At 43.3% G+C, this 27,704-nt stretch overlaps 1 long non-coding RNA gene across 1 annotated transcript; it reads left to right on the top strand.

Moving 5' to 3' along the window:
• The first annotated feature begins 3,850 nt into the window (after positions 1 to 3,850).
• On the top strand, positions 3,851 to 27,704 carry LOC126483886 (uncharacterized). Its single transcript, XR_007587783.1, has 3 exons — positions 3,851 to 4,032; positions 19,704 to 20,074; positions 27,635 to 27,704. It is a non-coding gene; the product is annotated as an uncharacterized LOC126483886 (long non-coding RNA).

Below are 27,704 nucleotides of genomic sequence, written 5' to 3'. Positions count from 1 at the left end.
GTGTGGGATCCTTACCAGCTAGGATTGACGGAGTATATCGAGAAAGTTCAAAGAAGTGCAACAGGTTTTGTATTATCACAAAATAGAGGAGAGAGTGGACATCATTAAAACAAAGGCGTTTTTCGCCACAGCGGAATTTTCTCACGAAGTTTCAACCACCAACTTTCTTCTCCGAACGCGAAAACATTGTGTTGACGCCAACCTACATAGCAAGAAACGATCACCAAAACAAAAGGGAAATCAGAGCTTGCACGGAAAGATATAGGTGTTTGTTTTCTTCGACGCGCTTGTTCAAATGGCTCTGAGCACTATGGGACTTAACATCTATGGTCATCAGTCCCCTAGAACTTAGAACTACTTAAACCTAACTAACCTAAGGACATCACACAACACCCAGTCATCACGAGGCAGAGAAAATCCCTGACCCCGTTTCGACGCGCTGTTCGGCATTGGAACAATAGAGAATTATTGTGAAGATGGTTCGACGAAACCTCTGCCAAGCACTTAAATGTGATTTGCAGAGTATCCCTCTAGATGTAGATGTTGAGTGGACATGAATCCGATATTTCGCCTGAAAAAGACGAGTAGGAAACTTGTCGAAACGTTGCCGAGGAACGATGCCTTGTCTTAACTGATAAACTGAAAAAACTTCATCATTAACCTTTACTTTGATGTTTTATTTTCTTTTACCACTGAGCGACGGGACATTAAAACTAATCTTCCTTCCTTCGTTTTTTACTTGGAAGTAAAGTTACGTTTTTAGTTCTACAGCATTTATTCTTTCATACCCTTCTGGCCTAGAATCGAAGTGAGCAGACGTTTGCTGATATCCAGGTGGTGCAAAACTTTTTCTGAGGTCTTTATCAGGTTCTCAGTTGTGTCTCGCGTGCCGCCATGCCCCGCTACTACCACGCAGCAGTACTATTCAGTCGCTGCTATTCTTCTTTTTTTCTGTTCCTATTAATACAAATCACTAAACTGAATGTCGCACTAGACTGATGTTGTACTTATCTCTTTTCCAATTTTGTATAATAACGCTATATTTCAAAGCAATACAAACTTTATGAACAATTACTTGTTCTTTAAAACAGAACACTTATTTAAAAACGGTAATTTAAGCACTACCGCAATGGCTAATTGATATTTCGTACGTTCTTTAAAAAAAGGTTTATTTAAAAACGAGAATTTTAGCAGTACTGCTGCGGCTGATTGATAATTCTACTTTTCACCCGATAACCAGCAGAAAATTAAGCACCTGTTATAACCGAGGACAAACAAATATCGAAAAATACTGGTTTTTCACATCTAAAATACTGGTATCGGTTTTAAGCGGTCGATTTGTTCCATCTCTGGGAGGACGATGGGTCATATCCACGTCCTGCTATCCAGATTTAGGTTTACTGTGACTTTCCCAAATTGATAGAGAATATTTTAAACTTCCTCTTTAAAAATCAAATCTGGGCGTCATATGAAACATGTGATGAGCGGTATTTGTTTGGGGCGATTACAGCACCATATTGCAGAACTGAAACGGCAGTTATCTATAGGATCACTACACAAGGAATAAATATGGACGAGAAAGTGGCGTCAGAGGAAGAGGCAGATAAAATAGGGTAAGATTAGTTAATGATGTGGAAGGAAAATGAAAACAAAAATACACTACTGGCCATTAAAATTGCTACACCAAGAAGAAATGCAGATGATAAACGGGTATTCATTGGACAAATATATTATACTAGAACTGACATATGCTTACATTTTCACGCAATTTGGGTGCATAGATCCTGAGAAATCAGTACCCAGAAAAACACCTCTGGCCGTAATAACGGCCTTGGTACGCCTGGGGATTGAGTCAAACAGAGCTTGGATGGCGTGTACAAGTACAGCTGCCCATGCAGCTTCAACATGATACCACAGTTCATCAAGAGTAGTGACTGGCGTATTGTGACGAGCCAGTTGCTCGGCCACCATTGACCAGACGTTTTTAATTGGTGAGAGATCTGGAGAATGTACTGGCCAGGGCAGCAGTCGAACATTTTCTGTATCCAGAAAAGCCCGTATAGGACCTGCAATATGCGGTCGTGCATTATCCTGCTGAAATGTGGGGTTTCACAGGGATCGAATGAAGGGTAGAGCCACGGGTCGTACCACATCTGAAATGTAACGTCCACTGTTCAAAGTGCCGTCAATGCGAACAAGAGGTGACCGAGACGTGTAACCAATGGAACCCCATACCATCACGCCGGGTGATACGCCAGTATGGCGATGACGAATACACGCTTCCAATGTGCGTTCACCGCGATGTCGCCAAACACGGATGCGACCATCATGATGCTGTAAACAGAACCTGGATTCACCCGAGAAAATGACGTTTTGCCATTCGTGCACCGAGGCTCGTCCTTGAGTGCACCATCGCAGGCGCTCCTGTCTGTGATGCAGCGTCAAGGGTAACCGCAGCCATGGTCTCCGAGCTGATAGTCCATGCTGCTGCAAACGTCGTCGAACTGTTCGTGCACATGGTTGTTGTCTTGCAAACGTCGCCATCTGTTGACTCAGGGATCGAGACGTGGCTGCACGATCCGTTACAGCCATGCGGATAAGATGGCTGTCATCTCGACTGTTAGTGATACGAGGCCGTTGGGATCGAGCACGGCGTTCCGTATTACCCTACTGAACGCACCGATTCCATATTGTGCTAGCCGGCCAGAGTGGCCGTGCGGTTCTAGGCGCTACAGTCTGGGACCGAGCGACCGCTACGGTCGCAGGTTCGAATCCTGCCTCGGGCATGGATGTGTGTGATGTCCTTAGGTTAGTTCGGTTTAGATAGTTCTAAGTTCTAGGCGACTGATGACCTCCGAAGTTAAGTCGCATAGTGCTCAGAGCCATTTGAACCATATTGCGCTAACTGTCATTGGATCTCGACCAATGCGAGCAGCAATGTCGCGATACGATAAACGGCAATCGCGATAGGCCACAATCCGACCTTTATCAAAGTCGGAAACGTGATGGTACGCATTTGTCCTCGTTAGACGAGGCATCACAACAACGTTTCACCAGGCATCGCCGGTCGACTGCTGTTTGTGTATGAGAAATCGGCTGGAAACTTTCCTCATGTCAGCACGTTGTAGGTGTCGCCACCGGCGCCAACCTTGTGTGAATGCTCTGAAAAGCTATCATTTGCATATCAGAGCATCTTCTTCCTGTCGGTTAAATTTCGAGTCTGTAGCACATCTTCGTGGTGTAGCAATTTTATTGGCCAGTAGTGTATGTGTAGATGATAAAGGCACGGTTAGTTTCGAATGCGATCAAGATGCGGTTCATTACTGGACGAAAGGTAAACTGCTCGGATATGCCGAGAGCAACGCCACTGTGATGATAATAGACAATGATTTACTTTCGGCTTGAATGCAGGTGCAGGTTATAGACTAGCCAGCGAGTCTATCGGTGTAGTAACTCACGCGGCTTCGCCTCCATCATGTGAAGCTATTCCGAGCGCCACGTGAGCAGATTTGCGCGCGTCAGACAATGGACGCGCGAAAGGCTCCCCCCTCCCCCTTGACCGCTAAATCATTTGGCAGGTTGGTTACCGCATTGGTGCTCCCGCTCGCTGGCCGGCAGTCGCCACACGTGCGGCGCTGGGGACCCAGACTTTTATTTATAAGCCTCATCGCCTGCTCAATTGCCCAAATACAATGAGTGCGCCGAGCTCCACTTGCAGATCGGCAGCTAGGCCAACGTGGCCCCGGCTGTGGTGAGGGAGGCCAAACCCGTTCAGTGCCCGCGCGAATCTCTCCAGGGCTGCGCCGGACGCAGGCAAATCCACACCTACTGTGGAAACACCCGAGTCTGTGAATACGGCTGCCGCGTAGACTATCTGCAGCCAGTGGGACGTCTTCGGTGCTTGCCCCACAAAATAGTGCTTTTGGAATAACCCGGCAGTTACGTCACACACCACCTAACGTTTTGGATCGTGTCGTGTATTGCCGGAGGAAAACACGTACAAGAACGGTCATGATGATCAACTCTGTATAGGTCAGTACACTTTCTGGTGTTTACCCTTTCCCTCGTATCTTTCCGTTTAAGGCAGAAAACACCCATAGACAATTTATAATAGTGTTTGAGCGCTTGGATGTATAGTTAGAAAATATCTAGAATATTTTTTTTTTTTTGAGTTGTAAACTCCACAAATGTAGTCTGCGAATAGGTCCTATTCCATAAGTAGACCAAAAAATTGTGATTATTTTCGTTATTTTCCGTTGATTTCACTCCTCTGCGATGCCAGTCTTCCAGATCTAGTGCAAAAGACGACGTGGTATTGAGTGGAAATGTCTCAAACGAAATACACTCGGACGTGTGGCGTCAAAATAGAATCTTTTTGAATGAAGAAAATCATAACTCGCTAAATTGCCATCGAATCAATATGCCTGCACTATAACGACACATTTTTCCTTTTTCTATGTGCAACGGAACTTAACAAGGCAGCCCAATGCGAAGATATTGGTTGTAAATTTTTAATTTAGTTGTCTTCCATTCAGATTTTCTTTGAAGTAGTGAAGTTGTTGTAAAAATATACGACACTATGGTTTAACGATTCCAGTTCTTTATTTTTACATTATTATATAAGTATATGATAACATGCAACTTATTATCATTCTCTAAACGAATGATAGCGTTACCGAATTAAAAACTGCCTGAGATCGGTATTGGCTGACTAGTTGATGCTTCATCTGCGTTTATAACGTTGATAATAAACTCCTTTTGTATTTCTTTATAGGTAGTAAATAGACAATTCTGTTCTGAAATGTTTCTTTGTCACTTATATCTTAAGAGCCACATATGCAAATTTTTCTGCTTGACATAAAACACCCATAGGGACGTTGCTGTAGCGTTAGAGCGCTTGGATGTGTATATAAAAAAAGACCTAGCGTTATAAATATTACTACGGTCGCAGGTTCGAATCCTGCCTCGGGCATGGATGTGTGTGATGTCCTTAGGTTAGTTAGGTTTAAGTAGTTCTAAGTTCTAGGGGACTGATGACCTCAATAGTTAAGTCCCATAGTGCTCAGAGCCATTTGAACCATTTTTTTTATAAATATTAACTGTTGTTCGCGAGTAGGTCCTGCTTCACAAGTACAGCCAAAAATTGTGATTTTCCTGGTATTTATCAATGGATTTCACGCCTTCGCATTGGTAGACTTACATCTAGTGCAAAAATCGACCAGGAGCGGATGGGTTCGATTCCTAACTTATATCAGGTAGAGAGGTCTCTAACGGGATACACTCAGCCATGTGGCACCAATACAGAGTCTATTTAAATGAAGAAAATCAATCACAGTTTGATGAAGTGGCGTTGCACCGTTAGGGAAACAATTTTTTTAAACCTTTTTTTGGTGTTCCGTAACAGTAAAATACACAGTTCAACCTGAAGATTCTGGTTACAACTTCGAGTAAAATATATTATTTTATAATTTGAATTTCTCTTTGAAACTGGTTTCCTTTTAGATTCTCAGTTATTCAAATAGTTAGGATGTATTCAAAATATATGATGTAATGGCTTGACAGTTCCAGAAGTTAATCATTACGTTATTACCCATGTATATTATACCATGCAGTTTACTGGTATACTCTAGGCGAATGGTTCGGTTACCGAAGTAAATATTGTCTGAAATAGGTATTCCGTGACTGACTGGTGTTTCAGTGGGTTCATAACGCTGATAACGTACTCTTCGCCTTATATCTGCTTGCAGATAGTGAATAATAAGCTTCTTCTGAACTGTATCTAACATTACCACTTTGATCCGAAACTCGATACGTGCCGTTTTTCCCACCTGACATCTGAGTTGTGAGGAATCGCATAGGATGTGGAATAACAGAAAAGTCATAAACTATGTACTTTAAGCAGTGGTACAGTTGCTCCTTGTCGCAGGAGTTTCCAGCAGTACATTACCATCGAATGGCAGTTCTTTCATGCTTAAACAGCATCGCCATTGTCGATTTTGTCGCACTAGTGTCGCTTTAGTGGAGTAATAAATGCTGGGAATTCTCGGGGACAGCCGGCCGTTGTGGTCGAACGGTTCTAGGCGCTTCATTCCAGAACCACGCGGCTGCTACGGTCGCAGGTTCGAACACTGCCTCGAGCATGGATGTGTGTGATGTCCTTAGATTAGTTAGGTCTAAGTAGTTCTAAGTTCTAGGGGATTGATGACCTCGGATGTTAAAGCCCCATAGTGCTTAGAGCAATTTGAACCATTTTCTCGGGGCCACTTCTGACGTCTCACTAGTACTCGCAACTTTGGAAATGGCAAGTTGCATGGGTAACTCTATTTCGCCACAATACCTCCTTACTTCTTCCATGGTTTGAAGCGACATGTGTCCCGTGTAAGATATCGAAGATTTTTGATGAGTGATAGCATGCACAATGACAGATTTTTTGCACCATTGTTTACTTTCATAAAAAAAAAAAACTTCAGGGGCAGTGAAACAAGTTTCACACGCAAAGGCGTCCAATTTTTAACGGCAATCGGCAGCAGTGTAACAGTGAGTGCGTTGAGGTAATACACTTTAGTGTCTCCAGCGAAGCTTCCCCGAAGCAGGCACCATGTGTGCTATGTAAGAGACATGAGTCTACCGGCAAAAAACTGTGTAAACCTAGCGCAAATGGTTAGAATGCCGATAGCCGTATATCTGTGAAGACACTGATATCGAAATCCAGTCGACTGGGATTAAAATCATTACTTCTTTTAACTGTGGAAAGTAGCGTTTTGTTAAGGAAAGTATATCATTAAAAAACATAAATAACTCAGGAGACACTTACAAGTGCTAACCATATTACGAAACAGTCGCTCCTTTCCGAACTAGCAAATTTCATTAAACCTCGTTTCTATATTTTGAAATGTTTCTGAAATATTAGGGATAACCACGATACTTAGGAACTCCATGTAACATGCCATACAGTTTTTATTTCTATTATTCATCTCTTTAAATGTTACACTAAGCGCTTACACCAAAAACGTTTGTATTTAGTTTTAAATGTAGTTTTACGTTGTTAGTTTATTGCACATTGTCTTCCTTTTTTTCCGATCTGTAAGGAAATACTAATCGATGAAAAACCATGACTTGTTACATTTTTTCCTATCAGATGGAGGTTTTTTGCGATTAAGTAAGCATTTTTCTGCAGTGCGGACAATATCTAAATGAGCTGCTACCAATAACTGAGTTATCTCAGTTGACACACTGACACTTATCTCATTCATCTCTCTTTTCCTTCCGATGGTTAATTAACTCGAGTGGCACACTGCACTATTGTAGTGCTGCGACCCATTTGCAGACTACTTTCCTTCGTGTTGTTCCCGAATTTGTAGAAATTGCAAGTGTTAGCCATTTCCTCGTCCTGGAAATAACGCTATACACTATTGGCCAGATGACATTTTTGGCGCATATGATAAGCTGCAGAGCGTGAGAGAAGAAGAGGAACTTTTGGAAATGGCGAGGAAGCGGAAATGGATAATATGTTTCTATGAGCTGTGCGGTAGCTATTCTGTGGTTTTTGCTATTGTGGCTGTTCGTGTACAATCTGTCCGCTGGAGAGAAATGAATTAGCCCAGCTTTTAAGTAAATAGGTGAGGAAGGCTGCCAAAAATCAGCCTGAGGCGGACTGTTACAGCAGTTAATGATGTAAGCGGATTGTACCAGAGTTTGGCTCATGTTTCCAAGGCTGGCGCCCTGGTCTTTCCGCTGTACTAAAAATAAAAGCAAGGTGAGCGGTCTAGCGTTCCATCGAAGACGTGGGCTTTAGAGAAAAACACTAGTTCAGCTGGCCCAAGATACTGAAGGAAATCGGTTGCGGACTTGTTCAAGGAAACATGACAACACTCGCTTCGAGACTTTTAGAAAGCATGACGAAAATCTTGTCCCGAATGATCGGGTGGAGATTTGAAAATAGCTCATTACGGATTTATATATTGTGGCATCTCGCCCGTTTACACTACTCTCTGCAGTCGAGATATCTTGTGGTTTTTCTCTCACCAGTCTTTTCGAATGTTTTGATGTGAGCGACCACGACTTCCTCTCCTATGCTAACCTCTTCCTGTCGGACTATGTAGCACTTACACCCAAAGTCATTGGTACATGCAGATGTTTTGGGCAAAACTAGAATAACATATAATGAAATGTCTGGAAACCAATACCTGTCGAGATATAGGCCGTAGATTCTCAGTTCAGAGCCCGCAGTTGATTTAAAAATGAGGCAGGGTTCACAAGAGATGGCATTGTAGATTATCACAATATCCACGTGTGGACAAATGCAAATCCTCGAGCAATCACGAAGGTGAGACATCAGGACCACTTCAGTGCCAGTGTATGGGCAGGAACTGTCGGTGATTGTTCATAGGGCTATATACATTACTAAACTGATTACCAAGTGCTGCGTATCACCGATTGCTGCGCGATGAATTACCAGCGCTATTGTAGAACATGACACCTGTGGAAAGACAACTATCGTGATTTATGCACGGCGGGGCACCACCTCATTTTCCACACCGTGCTACGATACTTCATCGCAACGTTTCACGTGTGACGGACTGATCGACGAGGTCCAGTAGTATAGCCTCCCTGTTCACAGGAACCGGATACGTTGGATTTCTCGCTGTTGGAACTGGAATTGGTGTGTGCCCAATGTGTGCCCAACCAGTTGAGAATGTGCGGACATTACGGGAGCGTGTGACCAACGCATGAGACGTAATCTGAATGGGGCCAGCTGTATTTGAAAGAGTGCTTGATTCACTGCGAAGGCTGTGTGAGGATGCGTGGTAACAACATGCAGCACTCCCTATAGGGTCTGTTTCGGCGTAATAGACAGATGGGAATGAGGGGACGGATTTGCCCATATCTCAACAGAAATTGGTTTCCGGACATTTCATTACAGGAGCTTTTCTTCTAGTATTGACAAATACTCCCCCCCCCCCCCTCCCTCTCCCCCGCTCCCCACCGTGGGGAACTGTTACACTTATTTGAACACCCTGTATATGTTCTACAATCTCTGTCTTCCCATACAGCTTTGCCTTCTACGCTGAAGCACCGAAGAAACTGGTATAGGCACGCGTATTCAAATACAGAGACATGTAAACAGGCAGAACACGGTACTGCGGTCGGCAACGCCTATATAAGACGACAAGTGTCTGGCACAGTTTTTAGATCAGTTACTGCTGATACAATGGCAGGTTATCACATTTAAGTGATTTTGAACTTGGTATTATAGTCGACGCACTAGCGATGGGACACAGCATCTCCGGGGTAGCGATGAAGTGGGAATTTTCCCGTACGACCATTTCACGAGTGTTCCGTGAATATCAGGAATCCGGCAAAACATCAAATCTCCGCCATTTCTGCGGCCGGAAAAAAATCCTGCAAGACCCTTGCAGGTCTCCAGGCGAATAAACCATGTCTGTTCAGTCGTCTGTAGACTGTGTGTCTGGAGACAACTGTTCCAGTGGCTGCGGTAAGGTTCCGAACAAGGCTACCTGCAGTACTCCGTGGCCGTCTGTGGGCGCTGACGGTGAGATATCGGTCTTCTTGCGGTGTTGTTCACTGTGGACGTCCCGAACTGTAGCGCCTGGATACGTTTCCTGTCTGCTGGAATCGCTGCCATAATCTTGAGATCACACTTTGTGGCACACGGAGGGCCCGTGCTGCGACCTGCTGTGTTTGACCAGCCTCCAGTCGCTCTAGTATTCTACCCCTCATAACGTCATTAATATGTTTTCTTTGAGCCATTTTCAACACACAGTCACCATTAGCACGTCTGAAAACGTCTGCACACCTACTCGCTGCATCGTACTCTGACATGTCCCAACACAACTCTGCGTATGTGGACTGCTGCCAGCGCCACGGTGCGACGACCGCAGGTCAAATGCACCGCATGGTCATACCGCGAGATGATTTAAACCCCAAAACCGCCCACCAGAGCGTTGTTTCACCATTTAACGCTGTGATTTAGCGTACTTCAGTGCGTCATTCACGCTAGAATAAGTATGCAATAACTGATAAATACACTGGATATCTATATGCACATATTGGCAGAGTTGCCATTTGCACTCAGATGATTCAAGTGAAACGGTTTCCGGCCTGATTATGCCCGCACGTCGGGAGTTAAAAGTTTGAAAGCAGAATGGTAGATGGAGCTAGACGCACGTGACATTAAATTTCGTTTATCGTTAGGGAATTTAATATTCGTAGTTCCACACTGTCAAGAGCGTGACGAGAATAAAAAATTTCAGGCATTGTCTCTTACTATGTACAAATGGAATGGCCGACGGCCTTCACTTAACGGCCGAGAGCAGTGGTGATTGCATAGAGTTGTCAGTGTTAACAGACAAGCAACACTGCCAGAAACAACTACATAAACCAATCTTGGAACAGCACGACTTCGCCTGCAGCGTCTGTCCTGGGCTCGTGGCCATACTGTTTAGACACATGACGACTGGAAAACCGTGAGCTGACCAGACGAGTCCCGATTCCAGTTGGTAAGAACTTATGGTCGGTTTCGAGAGTGGTGCAGATTCCACCGAAGCAATGGATCGAAGTTGTCAGCCAGGCACTGTGCAAGCTGATGGTGGTTCCATGATGGTGTGGGCTTCTCTTACGTGGATCACTGACTGGAAATGGTTATGTTTGGATATTTGGCGACACCTTGTAGCCATTCATAGACTTCAAGTTTCCAAACAAAGATTGAATTTTTAAGGATGAAAATGCGCCATGTCACCGGGCACAATTGTTCTCGATTGGTTTCTACATCTACATCTACATGGTTACTCTGCAATTCACACTTAAGTGCCTGGCAGAGGGTTCATCGAATCATTTTCATACTACTTCTCTACCATTCCACTCTCGAATGGCGCGAGGGAAAAAGGAACATCTAAATATTTCCGTTTGAGCTTTAATTTCTCTTATTTTATTATGATGATCATTTCTCCCTACTTAGGTAGGTGTCAAGAAAATATTTTCGCATCCGGAAGTGAAAGTTGGTGGTTGACATTTCGTTAACAGATTTCGCCACAAAGAAAACCGCCTTTGTTCCAGTGACTGCCACCCCAACTCGCGTATCATATTAGCGACACTCTCACCCCTACTGCGCGATAACGCGAAACGAGCTGCCCTTCTTTGCACTTTTTCGATGTCCTCCGTCAAGGTAAGGATCCCACACCGCGCAGCAATATTCCAGCGGAGGGCGGACAAGTGTAATGTAGGCTGTCTCTTTAGTGGGTTTGTCGCATCTTCTAAGTGTTCTGCCCTCAAATCGCAGTCTTTGTTTCGCCTTCCCCACAATATTATCTATGTGGTCTTTCCAATTTAAGTTACTCGTAATTGTAGTTCCTAGGTATTTAGTCGAATTGACAGCCCTTAGATTTGTGCGATTTATCGTATACCCAAAATTTATCGGATTTCTTTTAGTACCCATGTGGATGACCTCGCACTTTTATTTGTTTTGTGCCAATTTCCATTTTTCGCAGCATACAGAAATTCTCTCTAGATCATTTTGTAATTGGAATTGATCGTCTGATAATTTTACTAGACGGTAAATTACAGTGCCATCTGCAAACAATCTAAGGAGGCTGCTCAGATTATCACGTAGATCATTTATGTAAATCAGGAACAGCAGAGGGCCTATGACGCTACCTTGCGCAACGCCAGATATCACTTCTGTTCTACTCATTGATTTACCGTCTATCACTACGAACTGTGACCTCTCTGAGAGGAAATCAAGAATCCAGTCACACAACTGAGACGATACTCCATATGCAATACTCCATATGCATGCAATTTGATTAATAGTCGCTTATGAGGAACGGTATCAAAAGCCTTCTGGAAATCTAGGAATATGGAATCGATCTGAGATCCCTTGTCGACAGCACTCGTTACTTCATGGAAATAAAGAGCTAGCTGTGTTGCACAGGAACGATATTTTCTGAATCCCTGTTGGTTATGTATCAATAAGTCATTTTCTTCAAGGTGATTCATAATGTTCTAGTACAGCATATGCTCCAAAATGCTACTGCAAGTTTCAAGAACATTACGGACAGTTCGGTTGGATGATTTGGCCACCCAGATCGCCTGACAAGGATCCTGTCGGACATTTATGGCACATAGAGGCGAGGTCAGTTCGTGCAAAAAATTCTGCACCTGCAACACTTTCGCAATTATGGACGGCTATAGAGGGAGCATGGCTGAATATTTCTGCCGGGTACTTCCAGCGACTTGTGGAGTCCATGCCACGTCGAGTTGCTGTACTATGCCGGGCAAAAGTAGGTGCGACACTATATCAGGATGTATCTCATGACTCTTATTACCTCAGTGTAACTAGGCCCCATTTTCAGTGGCGACACAACGGCCGGTGCAAGTGCGTTACACCCGACGTCCAGTCTCTGGGCGTACTGAGCGGGCGTTTGTTTGGATTAAGGTTGGAATTACGATTATCAAAGCATTATGCCATAGAACTTGTTTCCTGATGTCTTAAAGCATGACCTATCATCCTGAATCTTCTCCTATATTGGCCAGCAATGATTGATTGTTTGACTGGTACAGAACCCAGGAAAGGGCCTCAAATTGCAACTGGAGACAGGAAAGAGTGTGTTTATGCCACTTACTATGACGATCTGTGAACAAGATGTAACTACAGCCACCGGTCATAATATCTCGTGGACAGTCGTTCCATGACCTTCTTCATATAACTGTAGCTGCTTGAGAGCGACTCGACATAAAGAAAACAAACTCAAATTTTTGTTGACTAAAGGTGCAGACCCATTTCCTGCCAGAAATAGATTACGACTTCAATTACTCTGACTGTAGTCCACCGAAAAAAAAATCATCAAATTTCGACGAAATCGATCAAAACAAACTAAATGTAGAGGCAAATGCAAGATTATACTGTTAAAATCAGCACTCTATTGTTTCAAGAGCGGGATCGGTATAAGAACAAACATGTCGAAACACGTTGCATGTACAGTGCCGGAAAACATTCAGCACCCTCAAGGACAGTGTTCAGTAGCACCAAGGTATAATACTCTGAAGAAACAAAGAAACTGGCACGCTGAAAACAAATACACTCAAAGTTAAAACATGGTAACATTTAGGTTTATTATTACACTGAAGAGCCAAAGAAACTGATACACCTGCCTAATATAATGTAGCGCCCTAGTGAGCACGCAGATGTGCCACAACACGACGTGGCATGGACGCGACTAACATCTGAAGTAGTGCTGGAGGGAACTGACACCATGAATCCTGCAGGGCTGTCCATGACTCCGTAAGAGTACGAGGGGGTGCAGATCTTTCTGAACATCACGTTGCAAGGCATCCCAGTTACGCTCAATAATGTTCATGTCTGGAGAGTTTGATGGCAGCGGAAGTGTTTAAACTCAGAAGAGTGTTGCTGGAGCCACTCTGTAGCAATTCTGGACGCGTGGGGTGTCGCATTGTCCTGCTGGAATTGCCCAAGTCCGTCAGAATGTGTAATGGACATGAATGGATGCAGGTGATCAGACAGGATGCTTACAAACGTGTCACTTGTCAGAGTCGTACTAGAGATATCAGGGGACCCATATCACCCCCAACTACACACGCCCCCCACCATTTAAGAGCCTCCATCACTCCATCACCTTGAACAGTCCCTTGCTGACATGCAGGGTCCATACATTCATGACATTGTCTCCATACCCGTACGCGTCCATCCGCTCGATACAATTTGAAACGAGACTCGTCCGTCCAGGCAACTTGTTTCCAGTCATCAACAGTCCAATGTCCGTGTTGACGGGCCCAAGCGAGGCGTAAAGCTTTGTGTCGTGCAGCCATCAAGGGTGCACGAGTGTGCCTTCGGCTCCGGAAGCCCATATCGATGATGTTTCGTTGAATGGTTCGCACGTTGACACTTGTTGATGGCACATCATTGAAATCTGTAGAAATTCGCGTAAAGGTTGCACTTCAGTTACGTTGAACGATTTGCTTCACTCGTCGTTCGTCCCGTTCTTGTAGGATCTTTTTCCAGCCACAGAGATGTCGGAGATTTAATGTTTTATCGGATTTCTGGTATTCACGGTACACTCGTGAAATTGTCGTACGGGAAAATCGCCACTTTATTGCTACCTCGGAGATGCTGTTTCCCCATCGCTCGTGCGCCGACTATAACACTACGTTTAAACTTACTCAAAACTTGCAGCAGTAACCGATCTAACAACTGCGTCAGAGAATTGTTGTGTTATACAGGCGTTGCCGACAGCAGGATCGCCTGAACTTTCGGCAATTGAATACATATCAGACGTGATGACGCGAGAACTTACTCGTTCTCCAGGGTTTGTAAGAAACGTGGTGAAATTGCAACGAAAGGCTTGGGACAGTCTATCGCAGAGAGGGGCACACTGCGTATTAATACGACTGTTTGGGCACCTATTACTATGACATTTGTGTTTCATTTGGTTTGAATTTGTTATGACATACTACTACAGTGATGAACCGTCAGTGTACATGGCTGCCGGTGGTGCCGAGGTGTTTAGTTGCCTGAGGGAACTGTTTGGATTTTGCCTCAAGAGATGGGCTGTCTCTGAAACTCAGGTCCAGAGAAACACTTACCTGTCAGTCGGATCTCCAGGTATCATAAAACCTCGAAGATCTGCGGAATGCAAGGAAGGGAATACAGTGTTTTAGGTCACCATCTGTAGAACTGTTTAGCGACTATAAATGACGCTTACCTTATGTTACTTCTGACTGAATTAAGTTGGACTGCTATAATGATGGAGACTGAAGCAATGAATTAAAATTTTTGCTAGCATCAGGATTGAAACCCGATCTCCTGAATAGTAGGAGGTTGCGCTATCCATTACACTACACTAGCACAGCTGCTACGACAGCTGCATGGACTGCCGTAATACATCTCTCTCCCCGATACAGATTCCAAGTCACACCTCAGCCCCTTTCTTTTCCCTTTCCAATCTCGCATCAATATTGCCAAGGCTCTCCAATATTGGAACAGCATCGTAGCATTGGATGAAATGGGGTTCACCATTGCTTCAGGCTACATCATTATTATAGATGTCTCAGGAATATCAACTATATATGGTTAATATATCAGCTGTGCCTAAGGTACAGGCATGATTCACCCCACTTCGCTCATTGCTTAGGTGCTACTCCAATACTGGAGAGTCTTGGCAATACCGATATGAAACTAGAAGGGGAATAGCAATGGGCTGAGGCGTGAATTGAAATTTGAATTGGTGAGGGAGTCATACTAGGATAGTCTGTGCAGCTACCGTAGCTGCAATGCCAGTGTGACGTAACAGCTAGCGCATCTGCATAATGAGCAGGAGACTTGCGTTGAAATCCCCGTGCTGGTGAAAATTTTAACTCATTGCTTCGTCCTACATCACTTTCGTAGATAAAAGTGAGACTCAGCTGTACATGAAGTTGATCTAGATAGTCCAAAGCTGATGGTGGATGACAGTCACTGCTTTAATGATAACTATGCTAAATCGAAAATGGATTCCTGAAAACAGATGGTCTCATTTATTATTTCTCCTCCAATGGCAATAGCAGTACCCGCCAGGGTAGCCGAGAGCACTGATGCGCTGCTTTCTGGACTCGGGCAGACGCACCGGCCCCGGACCAAATCCGCCGGGCGGATTAACGGCGAGGGCCGGTAAGCCGGCCATCCTGGATGTGGTTTTTAGGGGGTGTCCACATCCCTCTAGGTAAATACCGGGCTGGTCCCCACGTTCCGCCTCAGTTACACGACTCGTACACATTTGCAGACGTTCGCACTATTTCATGGCTCCCATGAGACGTAGACAGCTGGGGTACACTACTTATGTCCTGGGCGTCTCGGGGTGGCGTCAGTAAGGACATCCAGTCACCCTCTGCACGTAACACTGCCAAATCCGTCGTAACACGGCCGACCCCGCGTTGGCGCGGGACAAAGGCCGAAGGCAAGAAAGAAAGAAATGGCAATAGCAGTAAATCTTATTTGATCATTATGGAGCTCTTAATGAATCTGAATAACATGTTTGCAGCTGCCTTATTACCCCCAGTGACTGATATGTATCAGTCAAACAAAGGCAAATTCGTGAAATGAAGTGAGACAGAGGTTTGTTGCCATAAGACTTCGTGCCATCTTCATTCATTTCGAAGCGGACACTAACACGTAACACCGACGACTCCTGAAGCTTTAAAAACATCTGAGTGATGCTACACTCCTCAGCCATGGTAAAACGGAATGATTGAACTCCAACCTGTCCCAAACATGACATCTCAAGACTTTGTCCCTGATACGCTAATTTATTGACCATTGTGAAATGTGCTAGTATAGACAGTGGAATTACGTGCAACGAAGATTTTCTGGCGAACAGTTTTTGGTACAAAAACTGCCAGCTGATTTTCAGTAAACACAGACGTAGCATACAAGCACAAGAAACTTTGGTTCACTGTATGACTAAATCTTCGGTGGTAAAATATAAGTACCCACAACAGTCAATCGTAGAAGAGCATCCCCAAGACCGACATCAGATTTAAGTACCATAAAAACAGCAGTAGCTAAAGAAATAATAAAGTAACAGACATGCAAAGAGAATATGTCATAACGACTTCAGTTCTGCATGAAAGCACTACACGTAATCCAATGATGCTGCAGTCTGCATTATCTTCTGCACAAAATGTATAACCGCTGTTCAAGAGTAGCAGGAGAGTTGATACCATGGACGAAGAACATAGCCGGAATACCTGGCTTCAACTAAGGGTATCAGAAAAAGGAATTTCGTAATGGAGCCAACTGTTGCGCCTAAAAATTGTAGAGGGACAGCAAGGCTCAAATACAATAAGCAGGTTCAAATGGGCGTAGTGGTGGTGGTGGTGGTTAGTGTTTAACGTCCCGTCGACAACGAGGTCATTAGAGACGGAGCGCAAGCTCGGGTTAGGGAAGGGTTGGGAAGGAAATCGGCCGTGCCCTTTCAAAGGAACCATCCCGGCATTTGCCTGAAACGATTTAGGGAAATCACGGAAAACCTAAATCAGGATGGCCGGAGACGGGATTGAACCGTCGTCCTCCCGAATGCGAGTCCAATGTGCTAACCACTGCGCCACCTCGCTCGGTTGGGCGTAGTCTCCAGTAGTTGTACAGAGATGTAGATGCTTACAGGGAGTACAAACACCAAATAAGGTTTCAGCTGCCAACGTCACCAAAATCTTGTGTAAGGTAGCAGAATAAATGAAGGTCAATTTCTCTCCTTACATAAGAGTTTTATACATCGTAACAGGAAGGTGAATCTGACACCCAACTTACTTCGGCGGTAATGAGCAGATTTGCCTACAAGTATGTAATGCAAAAGGGATGACACTCAATCGACGGTATTAACACACTGCTCCTATATAATGCATGTCATTGAGCAGAAGGTGAAACAAGCAGCGAGAGAAAACGTTTTGTGTGGAAACAAGTGTGGACAGAAGCAGAGGCCACACCATGGGAGGCACCATGAAAATCTCTTAGAGGGCGTCCCGCAGCGGGAGTCAGCGAGTGGACAGGTGACGCATACTGGGGAGCAAGTAGCGGACCACCAGAAGTAGGACAGAAAGAAGCTTTTCGCGTTCACTGCAGCTGACATTCAGCTAGATATTAGCTGAAGCGTCGTTGAGACGAACCAGCCAGTTAGTTAATTGTCCTTGCGAGAACTGAGAGGGTTTCTTAATATGCACGCTGCTCCAACCGTGCGCGTGCATATCGCCATATTCCAAGACTAGGGATGAGTACATGTTTTCTCACATAACGAGAAACATGGAGTTTCTGCTGAAAAAAACCAGCAAAGGCTTAATTAGTTTTTATAGGAATTTCAGTGGGCGAGAGCAGCATGCAGATGACAGCTCATAGCAGCTAAGGTAAATGCCGCAAGCAAAGGTGTAAATTTGTTGGTTCACCCGCTTGCATCCGCTGTAAACTCGGGCGACCCATGTCACAAAACTAACCATCCTCTGTAGACTTGATTGTCATCCTTAATAGTACTGAACTTTGAACCAGAATCGGATGATTTATCGTAGTATTGGCCAACGTCATGATATAGTCCTAAGAATAATTTGGTAAAGGTAGTTCTAGTTAAAATTTACCATTGTTGTGTTTAGGATTATTTCACTTTCTGAGAACGAGATGCTTTCATTTGACAAGTGTCGTAATATTGTCACATTGTAAACTGTGTAAATGCGTCTATTTCTGTGATAAGATTGCAACATTAAACCAAAAAATATTTACAGCTTACACAGTTGTTGTTTTGACCTCAAAACCATACTCATGTTAACTGAATCTTCAGGCGATTCCTGGTAGAACAACGGTATAATAGGCGAAAAGCGCTAGTTTTTTTTCTACAGTAATACTTTTATTATGATAACCGGTTTTTCGGCCTACAAGGCCATCTTCACACATTTACTGATTATTGTCGCTAAAAAAGTTACAACGTTTGAAAATGGCACTGGAAAAGAAGTTATACATCTAGAGTGAAGACGAAATACACAGTAAATAACATCTTTGACACAGTGGTGGTAAAAAGTAAAAATGTGAACAGTAAATAAATATAAAGGGAGAAACAGGAAACTGGTACATTAACCTATATAACAGTTTATATTAATAAACAAATCCAATTAAGTAAAATAAAATTAGTACTTGACAATGCTATTTCATTAGGTATAAAACATGGAGAGTGACACACAACTAAAAGAAAGAATTAACAATGTAACAGCAGAATATATGAGGAACTTCACCAATGTCAATAAGATAAACAGAAATAAATAAATTCAGGAAAATAGAGGAGTGTGAGGGAAAACATACAGGGATGTTGTACTGCATTTTAAAAAGTAAAAAGTGAACAATATGAAAGAAGCAAACAGGAAAAACATTAACATTATACTCAAAGCTGTGCCTATGTAACAGTTTGCATGAAATAAATGAACCAAGTAAAATTAACACCTTACTTGATGAGACAGCTACATGAGGTATTAAACTTGGAAAGTGATACAAGTACCAGTTAAAAGAAAGATTTAACAATTGTAACTACGGTCTATATGAATTACATCGATAATTTTAATATAACAAAGAAAATGAATACGGGAAAATGGGGGAATACGTAGGAACAGACAATGTGCAAAGTAACGCGAAACAAAGAGTATTATGTGAAGTTTAGAAGTATTAACCTGCGATAGGTCATTTAAGATTAGATCTGGACTCTGAGATAGATGTTTATTAATTTCTAGGGCTTCCATCAGGCTGAGGTTTTTGCCTTTCTTTGCTAAGTGAATGACATGGGACTCTCCCTGGTAGGTGTGGCCTTCGTTTACAAACATTGTAACTTTTTCGGTGACAATAGTCAGTTAATGTCTGAAGATGGTGTTGTAAGCCGAATACGAGTTAACACAGTAAAAGAAATACTACAGAACAAAATCAAACTAGCGCTTTTCATTTAACGTTAAAATCATTTATCCACATAAATTACCAGTTTCGGCAATTCTCTGTTGCCGTCTTCGGGTCTGTGTTACAGGGAGTAGACTGGCGTGGAGATCTGTGTCAAATTAGTATCAGTCTTTGGACTAAAGAATACAAAAATAGCGATTTTTTTATTTTTGTCACTTATAAATGTAGAATGGGAGTTTGTGGAATTATTTACATTGATGGCACGTGCTTTTTTCAGGTGAACGAGATTGCCTTCAGCGGAAATAGCTTTGGAAGCTCATCGTTGATATAATCTGGTGCCTTGTCAAGTCCATTTCGGTGAAGGTGTACTGACAAAAATTAGAGCTTTGACAGTCAGTTAATGAGGAACGACAAAGTGATTTCGAGGACAAATCTTCCAGGTCAAGTTTTCCTTTGAAAATCCAAGAAAATATGGAGACTGTGACACAAAATGAGAAAAAGTTACAGGATAGTGAGGAGACTCGTGTAGCGTTGCACTCAAACCATAAGAGTCTCCTTCCAGCCAAAGAACTGAATTCTCAGGCGAACAGCAACCACTTCTGCAATGGAGAAGCTGACGCGTCCCCACAGTGCAACGGTGTGGAGCCTGTAAGTACAGATCAGCATATGTAGATTTCATAACACTCGCAGACTCACATTCATCTTGTTTCAGTATATAACTTAAGTCTTTAAACTCTTAACATTTTTCACAACATGACTTTAGAAAAAGAAGGGAAACATCTCAGTCAGTTTAAAAAATTAGTACTGTAATCAAAACTGGAACCGTGTATTTGTGGTCATGTAGTCACAAGTATGTGCTCTGAACATTTCTTATTCACCACAACCTTCGTGTTTCCCTTCCATACATTACTATACTCCAAACGTGTAATCTGGGGAATTATGTCCTCTGCTTAAGGTCAATGTCAGATACTAGACGACTTCTTTTGCCCAGCAAGGCCCTCTTTGCCTGTACAAAGTCTGCTTTTTATGTCTTCCTTGCTTCGTCTGTCATCTGTTATTTTGCCTCCAAGGTAGCAGAATTCCTTCACTGGGTCTGTTTCATGGTTTCCAATTTTGATGCTACGCATCCGCGTTTCTTCGGTTTTCTCTCAAGCCATAACACCTGGTCATTAGAGTGTTCATTCCATTTAACACGAGCTGCGATTCTTCCTCAATTTCACTCAGGACAGCAATGTCATTAGCGAATTTTACCACTGACATCTTTTCACTATCAATTCTAATCCCATTCCTGAACCTTGCTGTTATTACGATACTTGCTTCTTCGAAGTGTAGATTGAAAAGTAGCGACAAAAGATTCAAGCGCTGTCTTTCTAAGACGAACACTTCTTTTCCGGTCTTTCGTTCTTATTTTTGCCCTTAATTCTTTTACATCGTGTTGTGGTCTTCAGTCCAAAGACTGCAGCTCTCCATGCTACGCTATCCTGTCTGTTTCCGAATAACTACTACGACCTACATCCTTCTGAAATTGCTTACTGTATTCATCTCTTGGTCTCCCTCTACGATTTTTACCACTCACGCTTACCTCCAGTACTAAATTGGTGATCCCCTGATGCCTCAGAATGTATCCTACCAAGCGATCCCTTCTTCTAGTCAGGTTGTGCCACAAATTTCTCTCCTCCCCAGTTCTATTCAGTACCTCCTCATTAGTTACGTGATCTACACATCTTATCTTCAGCATTCTTCTGTAGCACCTCATCTCAAAAGCTTCTATTCACTTCTTGTCTAAACTGTTTGTCGTCCGTCTCTTATTTCCATACATGGCTACACTCCCTACAAATACTTCCAGAAACGACTTCCTGACACTTAAATCTACACTGGATGTTAACAAATTTCTCTTCTTCGAAGACCCTTTTCTTGCGATTGCCAGTCTACATTTCATATCCTCTCTACTTCGAGCATAATCAGTTATTTTGCTTCCAAAATAGCAAAACTCATCTGCTACTTTAAGTGTCTCATTTCCTAATCTAATTCCTTCAGCATAACCTTTCACATGTTGTATATTATTTCCCGCCTTTTCCTATAGCCTACACCTACTTTCCTGAGAATTTCGGACGTCTTGCAACATTTTACATTGTCGAACGCTGTTTCTAGGTCAACAGATTATACGAAAGTGTATAGTTTTCTTCCGTCTTATTTCCATTATCAAGCGCACCGTCAGACTTTCCTCTCTGTCCTGAAGTGAAACTAACCGTCGTATAAAAGATCCTCAATTTTATTTTCAGTTCTTCTGCACACTATTCTTGCCAGCAAACTTTGAGGCATGAGTTGCTAAACTGATTGTGGGATAGTTCTCGTATTTCTCTGTACTTGCTAACTTCGGCATTGTACGGATGATATTTTTTCGAAAGTTGGATGGTATGCCTCCTATCTTATAGTCAACACACGAACTTGAACAGTCGTTTGGTTTCAACTTATTGTGATGATTTCAGAAATTCTGAAGGGGTGTGATCTATGTCTTACGATAGCACTTGTTTGTTGCAACTTTCTATGATGATTTTAGAAATTCTGAAGGGATGTGATCGGTATCTTACGCTTTACTCGATCGCAAGTCGTACAGAGTTCGGTTAAACTTTAACATCAGATACTCTGTGTCTTCCATATCGACCTCCATTTCTTCTTCTATCACATCAGACAGTTCTTTGCCTTCGTAAACGCATTCAGTGTACTCTTTCCACGTGTCTGTCCTTTCTCTACGTTCACAGCGGAATTCATCTTCCACTGTTAATATTGACGTCCTTGCTTTTAATTTCACCGAAGCTTGTTTTGACTTAGTTGCATCAGTCCTACCGACGGCAATCGTCTTATCGATTTCTTCGCACTTTTCCTGAAATCATTTCGTTTTGGCTTCCCTGTAATTCTTATTCACTTCATTAATAAGTAACGTATATTGCTTTATTCCTGTGTTTCCTGCTCATTTTTTTCTTCCTTCTTTCGTCGATAAATTGAAGTATTTCTTCTGTAATACTAGATTTCTTAGCAATTACCTTCCTTGTATTCATATTTGTCTGTTCAGCTGCCACTGCCATTTCTGGAGATGTTCATTCGTCTTCATCTTAACTGCATCTTGTGGTATTCATTATCGCAATATCTACAGCCTTAATGAACTTCAAACGCTTCCGATCATTCTTCAGTAGTTCAGTAAATTATTGCTTCCCAGACTGGTTTATCTGGAAGATTCATTATTAGTAAATTGTGATTTCAGTCCACATCTGCAACTGGATTCAACTTGCAATTCAGTATCGGATTTCGGAATCTTTGTCATCCAGCTGGCAACTTCCAGTGTCTGCTGGTCTCTTCCAGATATTCTTCCATCTCTTGTGATATTTAAACACTTATTCTGTATTATTAGTTAACATTATTACAGAGCTCAATTAAGCTTTCTCCTCTCTCGTGCCTATTAACGGGCTCGTTTCCTCTCCTATTTCTCCTCCTACTACAGCCTTCCTATCACCCACGATTACTAGATTTTCTTCTTCATTTACGGACTGAGACGTTCACTATCCTCACATATTTTTTTCTATCTCTTCATCTTCTACCTGCGACGTCAGAATGTATGTCACAAATATTGTTCATGACGAGTTTTTTTTCGATTCTGATGAGAGTAATTGTATTACTGAAATGTTCACAATAACTCATGCTCTGCTTTACCTTCATAACGAATCCTATTCCCGTTACAATATTTCCCTTGATATTGATATTACCCTGTATTAGTCTGACCACAAATACTTATCTTCTTTCCATTTCTCTGCACTGACGCCACAATATATGCTATGTAAAAAAAATCGCAACACCAAAAAATAATCAGTGTAGATTATTCAGATTACGGGAGTACAGTTGCGTAGGTAACAAAATTAAGCGATTAATATTGCAAGATCACAGGTTAATATAAGCGCGAGATAAGCCATTGCGAATATGAAATGTTGCTACATTAAGAACCGGTGAGACCGCTAGAATGTTTAACGCAAGCATGCAAACGTGTATGCATTGTGTTGTACAGGTGTCAGTTTGTGGAATGGAGTTCCATGCCTGTAGCATTTGATCGGTCAATACATGGATGATTATTGATGGTTCTGGATGACGCTGGAGTTCTGATCCGATGATGTCCCATATGTTTTCGATCGGAGACAGATCGAGCAGGTCAAGGCAGCGTGTCGACACTCTTTAGAGCATGTTGGATTACAACAAAGGTATGTGATCGAGCGTTATCCTGTAGGAAAACACCCCTTGGAATGCTGTTCATGAATGGCAGCACAACAGGTCGAACCAACAGACTGACGTAGAAATTTGCAATCACCTCAGGTCATAACTCCAGGTGTAGGCCCGGCGAGTCTAACACGCAGGCAGTTTGGTTGCAGGTCTTCAACTGGACTCGTTCTAGCCAAAGCACGGCTATCACTGTCGCCAAGGCAGAACCGGTTTTCGTCAGAAAAGACAACAGCTATCCTCTCTTCCGTCCAATGAGCTCCCACTTGACACAATTAATGCCGCAAATGACGGTGGTCTGGAGTAATTGGAATAAAATGCTGCAGGGCGTTTGGCTCGAAGCTGTCCTTTAAGTAACCGATCTAAAACAGTTCATTATGTCACCGTGGTGTCAATTGCTGTTGCAGATATAATACTTTGCACCAGAGCCACACATCGGACACGATGGTCTCCCCTCTCGGTGGTGCCACGTGACCGTCCAAGCCCGTTATTCTTGCGACTGTACATTCTCATGACCACCACTGCCAGCAATCATGTACAGTGGCTACACTCCTGCCAAATGTTTCTGAAGTGTCGAGAAGGAACATCCAGTCGCTCGTAGCTCTATTACACGATCTCAGTGAGGTATTGATAATGGCATCTTTTCCGCCCTAAAGGCTCACCACGACCAGTCTGAAAAGTAACTAACGGTCATGACCGTTACAGCGTGTGTTTAAATCGAACTCGATATTCATCACCATAGCGGCGCTGCCAGCGCCCCTCTTATGCGACTGGCGTGAAATTTTAATGTACGTCATCTTTCAGATGTACACTACTGGCCATTAAAATTGCTTCACCAAGAAGAAATGCATATGATAAACGGGTATACATTGGACAAATATATTATACTAGACCTGACATGCGATTACATTTTCACGCAACTTGGGTACGTACGTCCTGAGAAATCAGTACCCAGAGCAACCACCTCTGGCCGTAATAACGACCTTCATACGCCTGGGCATTGAGTCAAACAGAGCTTGGATGGCGTGTACAGGTACAGCTGCACATGCAGCTTCAACGCGATACCACAGCTCATCAAGAGTAGTGACTGGCGTATTGTGACGAGCCAGTTGCTCGGCCACCATTGACCAGACGTTTTCAGTTAGTGCGAGATCTGGAGGATGTGCTGGCAAGGGCAGCAGTCGAACGTTTTCTGTATCCAGAAAGGCCCATACACGACCTGCAACATGCGGTCGGGCATTATTCTGCTGAAATGTGGGGTTTCGCTGGGATCAAATGAAGGGTAGAGCCACGGGTCGTACCACATCTGAAATGTAACGTCCACTGTTCAAAGTGCCGTCAATGCGAACAAGAGGTGACGTGTAACCAATGGCACCCCATACCATCACGCCGGGTGATACGCCGGTATGGCGATCACGAATACACGCTTCCAGTGTGCGTTCACCGCGATGACACCAAACACGGATGCGACCATCATGATGCTGTAAACAGAACCTGGATTCATCCGAAAAAAAGGTCGTTTTGCCATTCGTGCACCAGGTTCGTCGTTGAGTACACCATCGTAGGCGCTCCTGGCTCCTGTCTGTGATGCAGCGTCAGGGGTAGCCGCAGCCATGATATCCGAGCTGATAGTCCGTGCTGCTGCAAACGTCGTCGAATTGTTCGTGCAGATGGTTGTTGTCTTGCAAACGTCCCCATCTGTTGACTCAGGGATCGAGACGTGGCTGCACGATCCGCTACAGCCATGCGGATAAGATTCCTGTCATCTCGGCTGCTAGTGATACGAAGCCGTTAGGACCCAGCACGGCGTTCCGTATTACCTTCCTGAACCCACCGATTCCATATTCTGCTAACAGTCATTGGACCTCGACCAACGCGAGCAACAATGTCGCGATACGATAAACCGCAATGGCGATAGGCTACAATCCGACCTTCATCAAAGTCGGAAACGTGATGGTACGCATTTCTCCTCCTTACACGAGTCATCACAACAACGTTTCACCAGGCAACGCCGGTCAACTGCTGTTTGTGTATGAGAAATCGGTTGGAAACTTTCCTCATGCGAGCACGTTGTAGGTGTCGCCACCGGCGCCAACCTTGTGTGAATGCTCTGAAAAGCTAATCATTTGCATATCACAGGATCTTCTTCTTGTCGGTTAAATTTCGCGTCTGTAGCACGTCATCTTCGTGGTGTAGCAATCTGAATGGCCAGTAGTGTAGAAACACACCTACTAGCTTCCGCTTATGTCGCACAACTCCTTCCTGCCGCTCCCTTCTTTTTTCGGTCAATGTATGTAGACTGAGCCTATTCATTTACACTTTCAGGTTTTCTAATTTTCTTATCACGTTCTGATATTTTACGCTACGGCTCGTAGATTGTTACGGTTTTGTTTGTTATTCATTCTATTTCTCTTGGCTAGCTCCCATTTGGCAGTCCGCTTCAGGAGACGAGGACAGGTTTATTCTGCCAATGGAGAGATCCTCACGACATTTTTTCACTTACAGTCAACATGTTCTGTGGATGAACATTGTGTGTCTGTAAAGCAGTGGTTTCCGTTGCCTTCGGGGTCTTCGTGTCGTTGATCATTGCTGATCCTTCCACCTTTTAGGGGCAGTTTCCCACCCTAAGGACAATAGCGTGCCCCCATCTCTGTCCCCCCCTTCGCTCTTGTACAAGGTCTTTGGCAGAGCGAATGTGACTCCTAATCGGGAGGTCTTCAGCAGCCGTTCCTGATACTTTTGATTCAACTTTTAAGCAGTGGATGAGATCAAACACGGGACAGTATTTATGTTGATTAAAAATGATGTCGATATAGTCTCTATAATAATCTGGTGTTTGTGCCAATACGAATTTTGAAGAGATTAATATCTGCTTTCGACGATTTGTGTGCCGCAGAGATGTTGTTGTTGTGGTCTTCAGTCCTGAGACTGGTTTGATGCAGCTCTCCATCCTACTCTATCCTGTGCAAGCTTCTTCTTCTCCCAGTACTTACTGCAACCTACATCCTTCTGTATCTGTTTAGTGTATTCATCTCTTGGTCTCCCTCTACGATTTTTACCCTCCACGCTGTGCTCCAATACTAAATTGGTGATGCCTCGATGCCTCAGAACATGTCCTACCAAGCGATCCCTTCTTCTAGTCAAGTTGTGCCACAAACTCCTCTTCTCCCCAATTCTATTGAATACGTCCTCATGAGTAACGTGATCTACCCATCTAATCTTCAGCATTCTTCTGTAGGACCACATTTGGAAAGTTTCTATTCTCTTCTTGTCCAAACTATTTATCGTCCATGTTTCACTACCATACATGGCTACACTCCATACAAATACTTTCAGAAACGACTTTCTGACACTTAAATCTATACTCGATGTTAACAAATTTCTCTTCTTCAGAAACGCTTTCCTTGCCATTTATCCTCTCTACTTCGACCATCATCAGTTATTTTGCTCACCAAATAGTAAAACTCCTTTACTACTTTAAGCGTCTCATTTCCTAATCTAATTCCCTCAGCATCACCCGACTTAATTTGACTACATTCCATTATCCTCGTTTTGCTTTTGTTGATGTTCATCAACAACAACCGCAGAGATAAGACATTTTATTTTTAGCACGAGATAATGGACTCTATCGTGGCCATATACCCTTCCTCAAGTGTTTATAGGGTTAAGGTCAACTGCCTGAAACCAAATAAGATAAGAAAGCTACAGAAAAATTACAGTTTCAGAAGTATTGTTACTCTTTATCTCAGTAGCGAATTATATTCTGGAGTAAAAACAGGATACTTCTTTTTTAAAGAAGCGTAGTTAACGTTTTTATCTTGGATATTGTGGTGGTAAATGGGATTACGGAAACACTTTGCTCGATATTTAACGACCGTTGTAAATAAATGTCAGTCGCCGTTTAAGCTGTTTGACGTGGTGGCCACTTGTACTGTAACTGGACAGGTATGCGATTGGAGCGAGGGGGAGGAGGAGGACCTGGAGGACACGGAGCGGCTGCTGCGGCAGCACTCGG

Source organism: Schistocerca serialis, chromosome 6 (genome assembly GCF_023864345.2).
Source record: "Schistocerca serialis cubense isolate TAMUIC-IGC-003099 chromosome 6, iqSchSeri2.2, whole genome shotgun sequence".
Classification (NCBI taxonomy): domain Eukaryota; kingdom Metazoa; phylum Arthropoda; class Insecta; order Orthoptera; family Acrididae; genus Schistocerca; species Schistocerca serialis.
The sequence above is the reverse complement of the archived record's forward strand: the minus strand, read 5'-3'. Positions and strand labels throughout refer to the sequence as shown.